At 38.8% G+C, this 13299-nt stretch overlaps 1 non-coding gene across 1 annotated transcript; it reads left to right on the top strand.

Annotated features, from left to right (window-relative positions):
* Window positions 1-1317: 1317 nt before the first annotated feature.
* Window positions 1318-1391, top strand: TRNAN-AUU (transfer RNA asparagine (anticodon AUU)). The gene has a single exon. It is a non-coding gene; the product is annotated as a tRNA-Asn (tRNA).
* Window positions 1392-13299: the final 11908 nt, after the last annotated feature.

Genomic DNA, 13299 nt, shown 5'->3' with positions numbered 1-13299 from the left:
ATCATGGGAAAGTACCAATGTGTTTCTTCGTTGGTTGATAGAAGAAACATCTTACAAAAACTCTCCAGATTATTGACTTTATTAAGTTTTTCTAGGAAACGTTTTAGATGAATGCTTATTAGCCTTTGTCAGTATGTACTTTTGCAAAGTGTCTCTGTGGCGCAATCAGTTAGTGTGTATGGCTATTAACCAAAAGGTTGGTGGTTCAATCCCACCCAGGGACGTAATTGACCTTGTTATCAGATTTTGGTGATATTTAAGTAGACAAGTCAAAATTTCAAACCCCCTCTTATTGTGTAGGGTACCTGGCCTTCTCTGATGTAATCAGAGTTAGATTTGATTCAGTGATTTTATAAAAACATCTAGGAAGCACAATTTAGCAGTGGGTTGCAGAGAAAAAGAAAAATGCTTGCAAAAAAATCAAATTGCTTGATTTAACAGCTCTTCATTTTCTGGCTTTATTTTTATGCTAACAAATTTGTTCTCTGAAAAGTGTCCACAAAGCCAAGTCTCTGATTAACACCTTTGTAGGGATGGTTTTTCACCTATTACTAAATTAAACTTGCTTCATTGGAAAGGCAGCAAGATGCATCCTCATTTCAATGTCTACTGAAATAATACAGGTTGACACCAGGAAACATTAACGCCACTGCATCCTTGCTGCTTTCTCATGTGGAAGTCTGTTTAATGTGAAAACAAGGTGATATCTAATTAGCACACAGGTAAGGAATTACGAAAATCTTTATTTAAGGGTGAAGATGTTTCTCACAAAATTGTTGCCCCAATGCATCATTGAAATTCAAGCTGGAAAGATGATTTTAATATATCACTTGTACATTTTGTATTGCTCTTCTGGTGACAATGTAGTTTTTTTTGTCAATTACCATTTTAATAACAGGGTAAAGAAAATTAAGTGGATTTTTGAAAGAAAACTATACTGTCAATATACTATTAAAACAAATTAAAATGGTAAAAGTTATTGTACTTTAAGTAAAAATAAAAGAGCAAAAATATCAATCCCAGTTTTGATTACTTAAATTAACAAAAAAAATGCATATAGCAAAGGATAGTTTCAATCTGCCTACCTCTGGGTTATGGGTCCAGCATGCTTCCATTGCAGTACTCTGCTGCACATGTAAGTGCAAGAGATCCTGAAGCACTCACTCATCATGGGAAAGTACCAATGTGTTTATTCGTTAGTTGATGGAAGAAACATCTTACAAAAACTCTCCAGATTATTGATTTTTTAATGTTTTTCTAGGAAACGTTCTAGATGTATGCTTATTAGCCTTTGTCAGTAGGCACTTTTTGCAAAGTGTCTCTGTGGCGCAATCGGTTAGTGTGTTCGGCTATTAACCGAAAGGTTGGTGGTTCAATCCCACCCAGGGACCTAATTAAACTTGTGATCAGATTTTGGTGATATTTAAGTAGACAAGTCAAAATTTCAAACCCCCTCTTATTGTGTAGGGTACCTGGCCTTCTCTGATGTAATCAGAGTTAGATTTGATTCAGTGATTTTATAAAAAACTGCTAGGAAGCACAATTTAGCAGTGGGTTGCAGAGAAAAAAAATATGCTGGCAGAAAAATCCAATTGAGTGATTAAACAGCTCTTCATTTTCTGGCTTTATTTTTATGCTAACAAATTTGTTCTCTGAAAAGTGTCCACAAAGCCAAGTCTCTGATTAACACCTTTGTAGGGATGGTTTTTCACCTATTACTAAATTAAACTTGCTTCATTGGAAAGGCAGCAAGATGCATCCTCATTTCAATGTTTACTGAAATAATACAGGTTGACACCAGGAAACATTAACGCCACTGCATCCTTGCTGCTTTCTCATGTGGAAGTCTGTTTAATGTGAAAACAAGGTGATATCTAATTAGCACACAGGTAAGGAATTAAGAAAATCTTTATTTAAGGGTGAAGATGTTTCTCACAAAATCGTTGCCCCAATGCATCATTGAAATTCAAGCTGGAAAGATGATTTTAATATATCACTTGTACATTTTGTATTGCTCTTCTGGTGACAATGTAGTTTGTTTTTGTCAATTACAATTTTAATAATAGGGTAAAGAAAATTAAGTGGATTTTTAAAAGAAAACAATACTGTCAATATACTATCAAAACAAATTAAAATGGTAAAAGTTATTGTACTTTAAGTAAAAATAAAAGAGCCAAAATATCAATCCCAGTTTTGGATTACTTTAATTAACAAAAAAAAATGCATATAGCAAAGGATAGTTTCAATCTGCCTACCTCTGGGTTATGGGCCCAGCATGCTTCCATTGCAGTACTCTGCTGCACATGTAAGTGCAAGAGATCCTGAAGCACTCACTCATCATGGGAAAGTACCAATGTGTTTCTTCATTGGTTGATGGAAGAAACATCTTACAAAAACTCTCCAGATTATTGACTTTTTAAAGTTTTTCTAGGAAACGTTCTAGATGAATGCTTATTAGCCTTTGTCAGTATGGACTTTTGCAAAGTGTCTCTGTGGTGCAATTGGTTAGTGTGTAAGGCTATTAACCAAAAGGTTGGTGGTTCAATCCCACCCAGGGACGTAATTGACCTTGTTATCAGATTTTGGTGATCTTTAAGTAGACAAGTCAAATTTCATACCCCCTGTTATTGTGTAGGGTACCTGGCCTTCTCAGATGTAATCAGAGTTAGATTTGATTCAGTGATTTTATAAAAACATCTAGGAAGCACAATTTAGCAGTGGGTTGCAGAGAAAAAGAAATATGCTGGCAAAAAAATCAAATTGCGTGATTAAACAGCTCTTCATTTTCTGGCTTTATTTTTATGCTAACAAATTTGTTCTCTGAAAAGTGTCCACAAAGCCAAGTCTCTGATTAACACCTTTGTAGGGATGGTTTTTCACCTATTACTAAATAAAACTTGCTTCATTGGAAAGGCAGCAAGATGCATCCTCATTTCAATGTCTACTGAAATAATACAGGTTGAAACCAGGAAACATTAACGCCACTGCATCCTTGCTGCTTTCTCATGTGGAAGTCTGTTTAATGTGAAAACAAGGTGATATCTAATTAGCACACAGGTAAGGAATTACGAAAATCTTTATTTAAGGGTGAAGATGTTTCTCACAAAATTGTTGCCCCAATGCATCATTGAAATTCAAGCTGGAAAGATGATTTTAATATATCACTTGTACATTTTGTATTGCTCTTCTGGTGACAATGTAGTTTTTTTTGTCAATTACCATTTTAATAATAGGGTAAAGAAAATTAAGTGGATTTTTGAAAGAAAACTATACTGTCAATATACTATTAAAACAAATTAAAATGGTAAAAGTTATTGTACTTTAAGTAAAAATAAAAGAGCAAAAATATCAATCCCAGTTTTGATTACTTAAATTAACAAAAAAAAATGCATATAGCAAAGGATAGTTTCAATCTGCCTACCTCTGGGTTATGGGTCCAGCATGCTTCCATTGCAGTACTCTGCTGCACATGTAAGTGCAAGAGATCCTGAAGCACTCACTCATCATGGGAAAGTACCAATGTGTTTATTCGTTGGTTGATAGAAGAAACATCTTACAAAAACTCTCCAGATTATTGATTTTTTAATGTTTTTCTAGGAAACGTTCTAGATGTATGCTTATTAGCCTTTGTCAGTATGTACTTTTTGCAAAGTGTCTCTGTGGCGCAATCGGTTAGTGTGTTCGGCTATTAACCAAAAGGTTGGTGGTTTAATCCCACCCAGGGACGTAATTGACCTTGTGATCAGATTTTGGTGATATTTAAGTAGACAAGTCAAAATTTCAAACCCCCTCTTATTGTGTTGGGTACCTGGCCTTCTCTGATGTAATCAGAGTTAGATTTGATTCAGTGATTTTATAAAAAAACTGCTAGGAAGCACAATTTAGCAGTGGGTTGCAGAGAAAAAAAATATGCTGGCAGAAAAATCAAATTGAGTGATTAAACAGCTCTTCATTTTCTGGCTTTATTTTTATGCTAACAAATTTGTTCTCTGAAAAGTGTCCACAAAGCCAAGTCTCTGATTAACACCTTTGTAGGGATGGTTTTTCACCTATTACTAAATTAAACTTGCTTCATTGGAAAGGCAGCAAGATGCATCCTCATTTCAATGTTTACTGAAATAATACAGGTTGACACCAGGAAACATTAACGCCACTGCATCCTTGCTGCTTTCTCATGTGGAAGTCTGTTTAATGTGAAAACAAGGTGATATCTAATTAGCACACAGGTAAGGAATTAAGAAAATCTTTATTTAAGGGTGAAGATGTTTCTCACAAAATCGTTGCCCCAATGCATCATTGAAATTCAAGCTGGAAAGATGATTTTAATATATCACTTGTACATTTTGTATTGCTCTTCTGGTGACAATGTAGTTTGTTTTTGTCAATTACAATTTTAATAATAGGGTAAAGAAAATTAAGTAATTTTTGAAAGAAAACAATACTGTCAATATACTATCAAAACAAATTAAAATGGTAAAAGTTATTGTACTTTAAGTAAAAATAAAAGAGCCAAAATATCAATCCCTGTTTTGGATTACTTTAATTAACAAAAAAAATGCATATAGCAAAGGATAGTTTCAATCTGCCTACCTCTGGGTTATGGGCCCAGCATGCTTCCATTGCAGTACTCTGCTGCACATGTAAGTGCAAGAGATCCTGAAGCACTCACTCATCATGGGAAAGTACCAATGTGTTTCTTCATTGGTTGATGGAAGAAACATCTTACAAAAACTCTCCAGATTATTGACTTTTTAAAGTTTTTCTAGGAAACGTTCTAGATGAATGCTTATTAGCCTTTGTCAGTATGGACTTTTGCAAAGTGTCTCTGTGGTGCAATTGGTTAGTGTGTAAGGCTATTAACCAAAAGGTTGGTGGTTCAATCACACCCAGGGATGTAATTGACCTTGTGATCAGATTTTGGTGATATTTAAGTAGACAAGTCAAAATTTCAAACCCCATCTTATTGTGTAGGGTACCTGGCCTTCTCTGATGTTATCAGAGTTAGATTTGATTCAGTGATTTTATAAAAAACAGCTAGGAAGCACAATTTAGCAGTGGGTTGCAGAGAAAAAAAATATGCTGGCAAAAAAATCCAATTGAGTGATTAAACAGCTCTTCATTTTCTGGTTTATTTTTATGCTAACAAATTTGTTCTCTGAAAAGTGTCCACAAAGCCAAGTCTCTGATTAACACCGTTGTAGGGATGGTTTTTCACCTATTACTAAATTAAACTTGCTTCATTGGAAAGGCAGCAAGATGCATCCTCATTTCAATGTCTACTGAAATAATACAGGTTGACACCAGGAAACATTAACGCCACTGCATCCTTGCTGCTTTCTCATGTGGAAGTCTGTTTAATGTGAAAACAAGGTGATATCTAATTAGCACACAGGTAAGGAATTAAGAAAATCTTTATTTAAGGGTGAAGATGTTTCTCCCAAAATCGTTGCCCCAATGCATCATTGAAATTCAAGCTGGAAAGATGATTTTAATATATCACTTGTACATTTTGTATTGCTCTTCTGGTGACAATGTAGTTTGTTTTTGTCAATTACCATTTTAATAATAGGGTAAAGAAAATGAAGTGGATTTTTGAAAGAAAACAATACTGTCAATATACTATTAAAACAACTTAAAATGGTAAAAGTTATTGTACTTTAAGTAAAAATAAAAGAGACAAAATATCAATCCCAGTTTTGGATTACTTTAATTAACAAAAAAAATGCATATAGCAGAGGATAGTTTCAATCTAGCTATCTCTGGGTAATGGGCCCAGCATGCTTCCATTGCAGTACTCTGCTGCACATGTAAGTGCAAGAGATCCTGAAGCACTCACTCATCATGGGAAAGTACCAATGTGTTTCTTCATTGGTTGATGGAAGAAACATCTTACAAAAACTCTCCAGATTATTGACTTTTTAATGTTTTTCTAGGAAACGTTCTAGATGTATGCTTATTAGCCTTTGTCAGTATGTACTTTTTGCAAAGTGTCTCTGTGGTGCAATTGGTTAGTGTGTAAGGCTATTAACCAAAAGGTTGGTGGTTCAATCCCACCCAGGAACGTAATTGACCTTGTGATCAGATTTTGGTGATATTTAAGTAGACAAGTCAAAATTTCAAACCCCCTCTTATTGTGTAGGGTACCTGGCCTTCTCTGATGTAATCAGAGTTAGATTTGATTCAGTGATTTTATAAAAAACAGCTAGGAAGCACAATTTAGCAGTGGGTTGCAGAGAAAAAAAATATGCTGGCAAAAAAAATCCAATTGAGTGATTAAACAGCTCTTTATTTTCTGGCTTTATTTTTATGCTAACAAATTTGTTCTCTGAAAAGTGTCCACAAAGCCAAGTCTCTGATTAACACCGTTGTAGGGATGGTTTTTCACCTATTACTAAATTAAACTTGCTTCATTGGAAAGGCAGCAAGATGCATCCTCATTTCAATGTCTACTGAAATAATACAGGTTGACACCAGGAAACATTAACGCCACTGCATCCTTGCTGCTTTCTCATGTGGAAGTCTGTTTAATGTGAAAACAAGGTGATATCTAATTAGCACACAGGTAAGGAATTAAGAAAATCTTTATTTAAGGGTGAAGATGTTTCTCCCAAAATCGTTGCCCCAATGCATCATTGAAATTCAAGCTGGAAAGATGATTTTAATATATCACTTGTACATTTTGTATTGCTCTTCTGGTGACAATGTAGTTTGTTTTTGTCAATTACCATTTTAATAATAGGGTAAAGAAAATGAAGTGGATTTTTGAAAGAAAACAATACTGTCAATATACTATTAAAACAACTTAAAATGGTAAAAGTTATTGTACTTTAAGTAAAAATAAAAGAGACAAAATATCAATCCCAGTTTTGGATTACTTTAATTAACAAAAAAAATGCATATAGCAGAGGATAGTTTCAATCTAGCTATCTCTGGGTAATGGGCCCAGCATGCTTCCATTGCAGTACTCTGCTGCACATGTAAGTGCAAGAGATCCTGAAGCACTCACTCATCATGGGAAAGTACCAATGTGTTTCTTCATTGGTTGATGGAAGAAACATCTTACAAAAACTCTCCAGATTATTGACTTTTTAATGTTTTTCTAGGAAACGTTCTAGATGTATGCTTATTAGCCTTTGTCAGTATGTACTTTTTGCAAAGTGTCTCTGTGGTGCAATTGGTTAGTGTGTAAGGCTATTAACCAAAAGGTTGGTGGTTCAATCCCACCCAGGAACGTAATTGACCTTGTGATCAGATTTTGGTGATATTTAAGTAGACAAGTCAAAATTTCAAACCCCCTCTTATTGTGTAGGGTACCTGGCCTTCTCTGATGTAATCAGAGTTAGATTTGATTCAGTGATTTTATAAAAAACAGCTAGGAAGCACAATTTAGCAGTGGGTTGCAGAGAAAAAAAATATGCTGGCAAAAAAAATCCAATTGAGTGATTAAACAGCTCTTCATTTTCTGGCTTTATTTTTATGCTAACAAATTTGTTCTCTGAAAAGTGTCCACAAAGCCAAGTCTCTGATTAACACCTTTGTAGGGATGGTTTTTCACCTATTACTAAATTAAACTTGCTTCATTGGAAAGGCAGCAAGATGCATCCTCATTTCAATGTCTACTGAAATAATACAAGTTGACACCAGGAAACATTAACGCCACTGCATCCTTGCTGCTTTCTCATGTGGAAGTCTGTTTAATGCGAAAACAAGGTGATATCTAATTATCTGAGGGGATGGATAGCCTAGACAAGGATACTATTTTATTGACCCTGGGGCATATAAGAGATGCTGTCCTATATATGTGTGTATGCAAACTACAGGTGGTGCTGCAGGGCCCACACCCTTTTACTTGTCTTGTAGAGCAGCTCTGAAGCTGTTACAGTGCCCAGCTGCTGCAAGAAATCAGCTTGAATGCTTCAGGGGCTTGGGCATGGCCAACATGAGCCCCACACCGAAGGAGGGTGGGGGTGTTTAATGCAAACTTGGGGTTATACAAGCGCCGCAAAAGGCCGCCATGCCCTGCATGCCCCTTTTCTCTTTTCATATACAGATGAGGGTTCCAGCCAACTTTGGCCCACTGCTTGGATGACATCACCGTATGCAAATCCGTCTGCTGCAGACCTTCCCCAAGGAATGCTTGCAATAGTTGTTGCATATGGTTTAATGTCTGAGGGTGCTTCAGTATTAGGCAGCCTTCCGCCCTCCCATGTTCATCTGAAAAGATGTGGTCTCCCTGCAGTTGTTGTCCCCAGACGAGAGTTCCCTTGTGCTTCCTCAGTTAAATCTCCTTAACTTGACGGGGGGGTGCCCGAGCAGCCGCCCTCCCCAGCCCTATTCCAACACATACTTATCTTGCATATGAGATCTCTTGATCATGAAGATAGTTCTCACAGGTTGAGGTTCATCCTGGCCCCGCTCCCCGCTGGAGAGCGCTGATGGGGACAGCAGCGGGGCTTCAGCAGAAGGGTGAGTATGTGTGGCCAGAGACCTCCCTTCCCATGTGCAGGCCTGCAGAGTCTGCCACGCAGGATGGGGCATGTGGCACTCTCCCTCCCAGGGGCTCTTCCAGATGTAGCTCCTCAGCAGTATTTTTCCCGGGCTGCGCGGCGCTCTCCCCGACTGGCATCCGCCCTGGAACACTGCCTTCCTCAATGCAACATCAGCAGGGGGCCCTGGCCTCATCACCATCCCAGGTCTTTCTCATGTATGTATCATGTATGTGTGTGTGATATATGTATGAATCATATATGTTTGTGATATATATATATATATATATATGTGTATCTATCTATCTATCTATCTATCTATCTATCTATCGTATGTGTGTATATATATGTATCTATCTATCTTGTATGTATGTGTTCGTTCTATCTATCTATCTATCTATCTATCTATCGTGTGTGTGATATATGTATGTATCTATCATGTATGTGTTATATGTATGTATCACACCTTCCTCTATACATATACATACATACATACATACATACACACACCTATATCTGTACGTACACTGACATACACACACCAACATCTATACATAAACACGCTGACCCCTAAACGTACACCAACGTACCCACACCTGCATCTATACCTACACATGCTGACACGTGGACGTACACCGGCTTACCCACATGTGAATCTATACATACATGTGCTGACACCTGGACATACACTGATGTACCCACACCTAACATCTATACATACACATGCTAACACCTGGACGTATACAGACGTACCCACATTTGCATCCATGCATATATAGATGTAGGTGTGTGTACGTCAGTGTACGTCCAGGTGTCAACGCGTGTATGTATAGATGCAGGTGTGGGTACGTCTGTGTATGTCCAGGTGTCAGAATGTGTATGTATAGATGCAGGTGTGGGAACGTCAGTGTAGGTTCAGGTGTCAGCGCGTGTATGTATAGATGCAGGTGCTTGTATGTCCAGATGTCAGTGCATGTATGTATAGATGCAAGTGTGGGTACGTCGGTGTATGTCCATTTGTCAGCGCGTGTATATATAGATGCAGGTGCTTGTATGTTGGTGTATGTCCAGGTGTCAGCATGTGTATGTATAGATGCAGGTGTGGAAATGTTGGTGTATGTCCAGGTGTCAGGGCGTGTATGTATGGATATTAGGTGTGGGTACATCAGTGTATGTCCAGGTGTTAGCGCATGTATGTATAGATGCAGGATAATAATCACACAGCGTGCCCCCCACCAACCACAAACCTCCCCAACCCCCCTGTATGACATAAACACCGCTAATTCCACTTACACACAATAATTTCAGTTTGCGACCAGGAGCCGGCAATGTATGTGCACCCAAATGAAGCCACTGTACATGCCCTGCAGGCTGCTATGTACTGCACAGGTGCAACAAATGTAAATGCCCTATCTTTAAAATGGGGCATATTTTACTAAATTAAAAAAACCTGTAACTTTCTGTAAAACCTTAACCCCAAAAGGCACTACACTAACATCGGGGTGTAGAGTTGGATCTTGATCCAAGGCACCAACAGGCTAAAGCTTTGACTGTTCCCAGGATGCCTTGCACCGCCTCCTCTATAACCCTGCCCAGTGGCGTAACTAGACCTTTGTGGGCCCCATAGCAAAATTCTGAATGGGCCCACCAGCACTCAACAAGAATGAGTGGCGTTTGGGGTCAGAAAAGTAGAGGGGAAGGGGTCTGACAGAGTAGGGGGCAGGACATGAATGAATAGAAACTGAGGTGTCCATTATATAAAGAAATACAGTATGTGTGTCTGTGTGTATATCACACACACACACATATAAGGGAAATTCAAATGCCCTCAATTATTGCGCCCATTACACTCTGGTTTAGGTGCACAAAGCACCTAAACCTGAATAAAGTAATGGGCGCGATCATGAAAAGACACCGTTTGGTTGCCCAAATGGGTCTCTTTGCACACATTTCAGCTTGTTTCCCCTGGGGGTAGCGAGCTGAAATAAACATGTCGCACCCGTTGGCAGCAACATTAGAATAGCTGCTGACGGGCACGATTGAGGGAGGAAAGGGACATTTGAATCCAGCCCATAGATGCAATGTGAATATGTAATTTGTACCTTCCTATCTTAAAATGTATATAGTAGTGTTTACACTAGAGGTCTTTCCGAACCCCCTAATCCTAACATTGTAATTTGCTTTAGGGCGCACCTCCAATTAGTCTAGTGTTTCGTATTTTCACATTAAATACTTTCTTGCATTGGTTGGTTAAAGATTAGATCGTATATTTTTCTAGATATAGCTGTGCATAGTCTACAAGGCTACATGCTTCTCCCCTAACTAGAGATGTGCAGCGGGCATTTTTCGTGTTTCATGTTTTGGTTTTGGTTTCGGATCCGCAGTTGTGTTTTGGATACGGACGCGTTTTGGCAAAACCACCCTTTCGGATTTTGTATTCGGGTGATTTTTTTTAAAAACCTCAAACAGCTAAAATCATAGAATTTGGGGGTAATTTTGATCCTATAGTATTAAGCTCAATAACCTGGTCTGAATAAGCCTCAATGTCTATTCACGGGAGACAGAGGGGCTGGGCCATGGCCAGCAGCTCACAGAGCACCTATAATGACAAAAATGGGAGACATGGCTCATGATCGCGATATACCTGCGAAGGTACGCCCTCTACTGATTGACAGGCAGAGGCATTCGCATTTTCTGCGGGGCACCCGGAGAAAATGTAGGCACACGCACAGGATGGACCCTGCGTATATGCCCCCATCCTCTTCATAGGTTTTGCGGTTGGAACGCGTATTACGATCCAAACTGAATTAGGCCCTATGTCTTATATACACGAGCAGTGTGAAAACATCAATCGATGGGGGTAATTCCAAGATGATCGCAGCAGGAATTTTGTTAGCAGTTGGGCAAAACCATGTGTACTGCAGGGGAGGCAGATATAACATGTGCAGAAAGAGTTAGATTTGGGTGAGTTATTTTGTTTCTGTGCAGGGTAAATACTGACTGCTTTATTTTTACACTGCAAATTAGATTGCAGATTGAACACACCACACCCAAATCTAACTCTCTCTGCACATGTTAAATCTGCCTTCCCTGCAGTGCACATAGGTGGTCATTCCGAGTTGTTCGCTCTGTAATTTTCTTCGCATCGCAGCGATTTTCCGCTTAATGCGCATGCGCAATGTTCACACTGCGACTGCGCCAAGTAAATTTGCTATGCAGTTAGGAATATTACTCACGGTTTTTTCATCGTTCTGGTGATCGTAATGTGATTGACAGGAAGTGGGTGTTTCTGGGCGGAAACAGGCCGCTTTAGGTGCGTGTGGGAAAAAATGCTACCGTTTCTGGGAAAAACGCGGGAGTGGCTGGAGAAACGGAGGAGTGTCTGGGCGAACGCTGGGTGTGTTTGTGACGTCAAACCAGGAACGACAAGCACTGAACTGATCGCACTGGCAGAGTAAGTCTCGAGCTACTCAGAAACTGCACAGAGATGTCTTATCGCAATATTGCAAATCTTTCGTTCGCAATTTTAAGATGCTAAGATTCACTCCCAGTAGGCGGCAGCTTAGCGTGTGCAATGCTGCTTAAAGCAGCTTGCGAGCGAACAACTCGGAATGAGGGCCATGGGGGGTTGATCGCAGCAGGATTTTTGTTAGCAGTTGGGCAAAACCATGTGCACTGCATTTACGAACAGATGATTTTTTTATATAAATTTTAAAATGTTAGTAAATGTGTGTGTTTTTTTCAACCTGGAAGCCCAACATCGATTAAGATCGATCTTAAATAGACCCCTGGGTTTTAAGGATAACCATGGTTGAGTCCAATGGTTAATTCACATTGACCGAAGTTCTAATTAAGTCACCTGTGCTCAAGCATGATATCCTTAAAATCTGGATTGCAATGACAGCATTTTGGAACTATGCCTAAGGGTTTAATTTTTACATTTATCCACTGACAATAAATCTACCTACAATATCCCTGTAACTGTTATGATTACAGTATTTCACTAAATAATTTAATTTGCTGAACCTTCTGTAAAAAGAAATATTAAGATGCTGTAATTCCCAGATGCAGCAAATTTGTTAGCTAGTGGGCAAAACCATGTGCACTGCAGGGATGGGGGGGGGGGCAGATATAACATTTGCAGAGAGATTTAGGTGGGTTATATTGTTTGTGTGCAGGGTAAATACTGGCTATTTTGTTTTTACACTGCAATTTAGATTTCAGTTTGAACACACCGCACCAAAATCTAACTCTCTCTGCACATATTATACCCCCCCCCCCTGCAGTGTACATGGTTTTAGCTAATAAATTTGCTGCTGTGATCAGATCTGAGTTAAGCCCTATGTATTTGGCACTGGCGAAGGGTTAGAGGCCTTGCTGTAGAGCTCACACCTTTCTTATCATGCATTGTAATATTTCCTATGTCCTGATGTTGTGCTCTCTGCTCCATCCAAGTAAACAGCAATGTAGCATGGCTATCAAAGAGCGTGAAGATTGCAGATTTCCTGGGATTAATGCTAAGGAATGCTATTCCAGAGGCTGCTGCTTTAATTCAAGTGTCACTGGGGTTAAATGGTGTTTTTACCTTAAAAACACAGGTAGAGTATATAGTACAGTGGTAAAGTGGGAGCATGTAGTGCTATTGATTACAGATTTGATGGAGCTTAAACATGGATAAGGTCCATGGCTCTAAGAGTTTATCTTGTGTATCCTTTATTCTTAGTCATGGTCAGATAAGATTAGAAAATACCATTTAAGTGGAAATTTCCTGTTAGCTGTTTTTCAGTTTGCTCAACTGTCTGATTAACGGGTC

The sequence above is a fragment of the Pseudophryne corroboree genome, unplaced genomic scaffold (genome assembly GCF_028390025.1).
Source record: "Pseudophryne corroboree isolate aPseCor3 unplaced genomic scaffold, aPseCor3.hap2 scaffold_517, whole genome shotgun sequence".
In the NCBI taxonomy this organism is placed as follows: domain Eukaryota; kingdom Metazoa; phylum Chordata; class Amphibia; order Anura; family Myobatrachidae; genus Pseudophryne; species Pseudophryne corroboree.
Note: the sequence above shows the minus strand (reverse complement) of the source record. Positions and strands in the feature narration are given on the sequence as shown.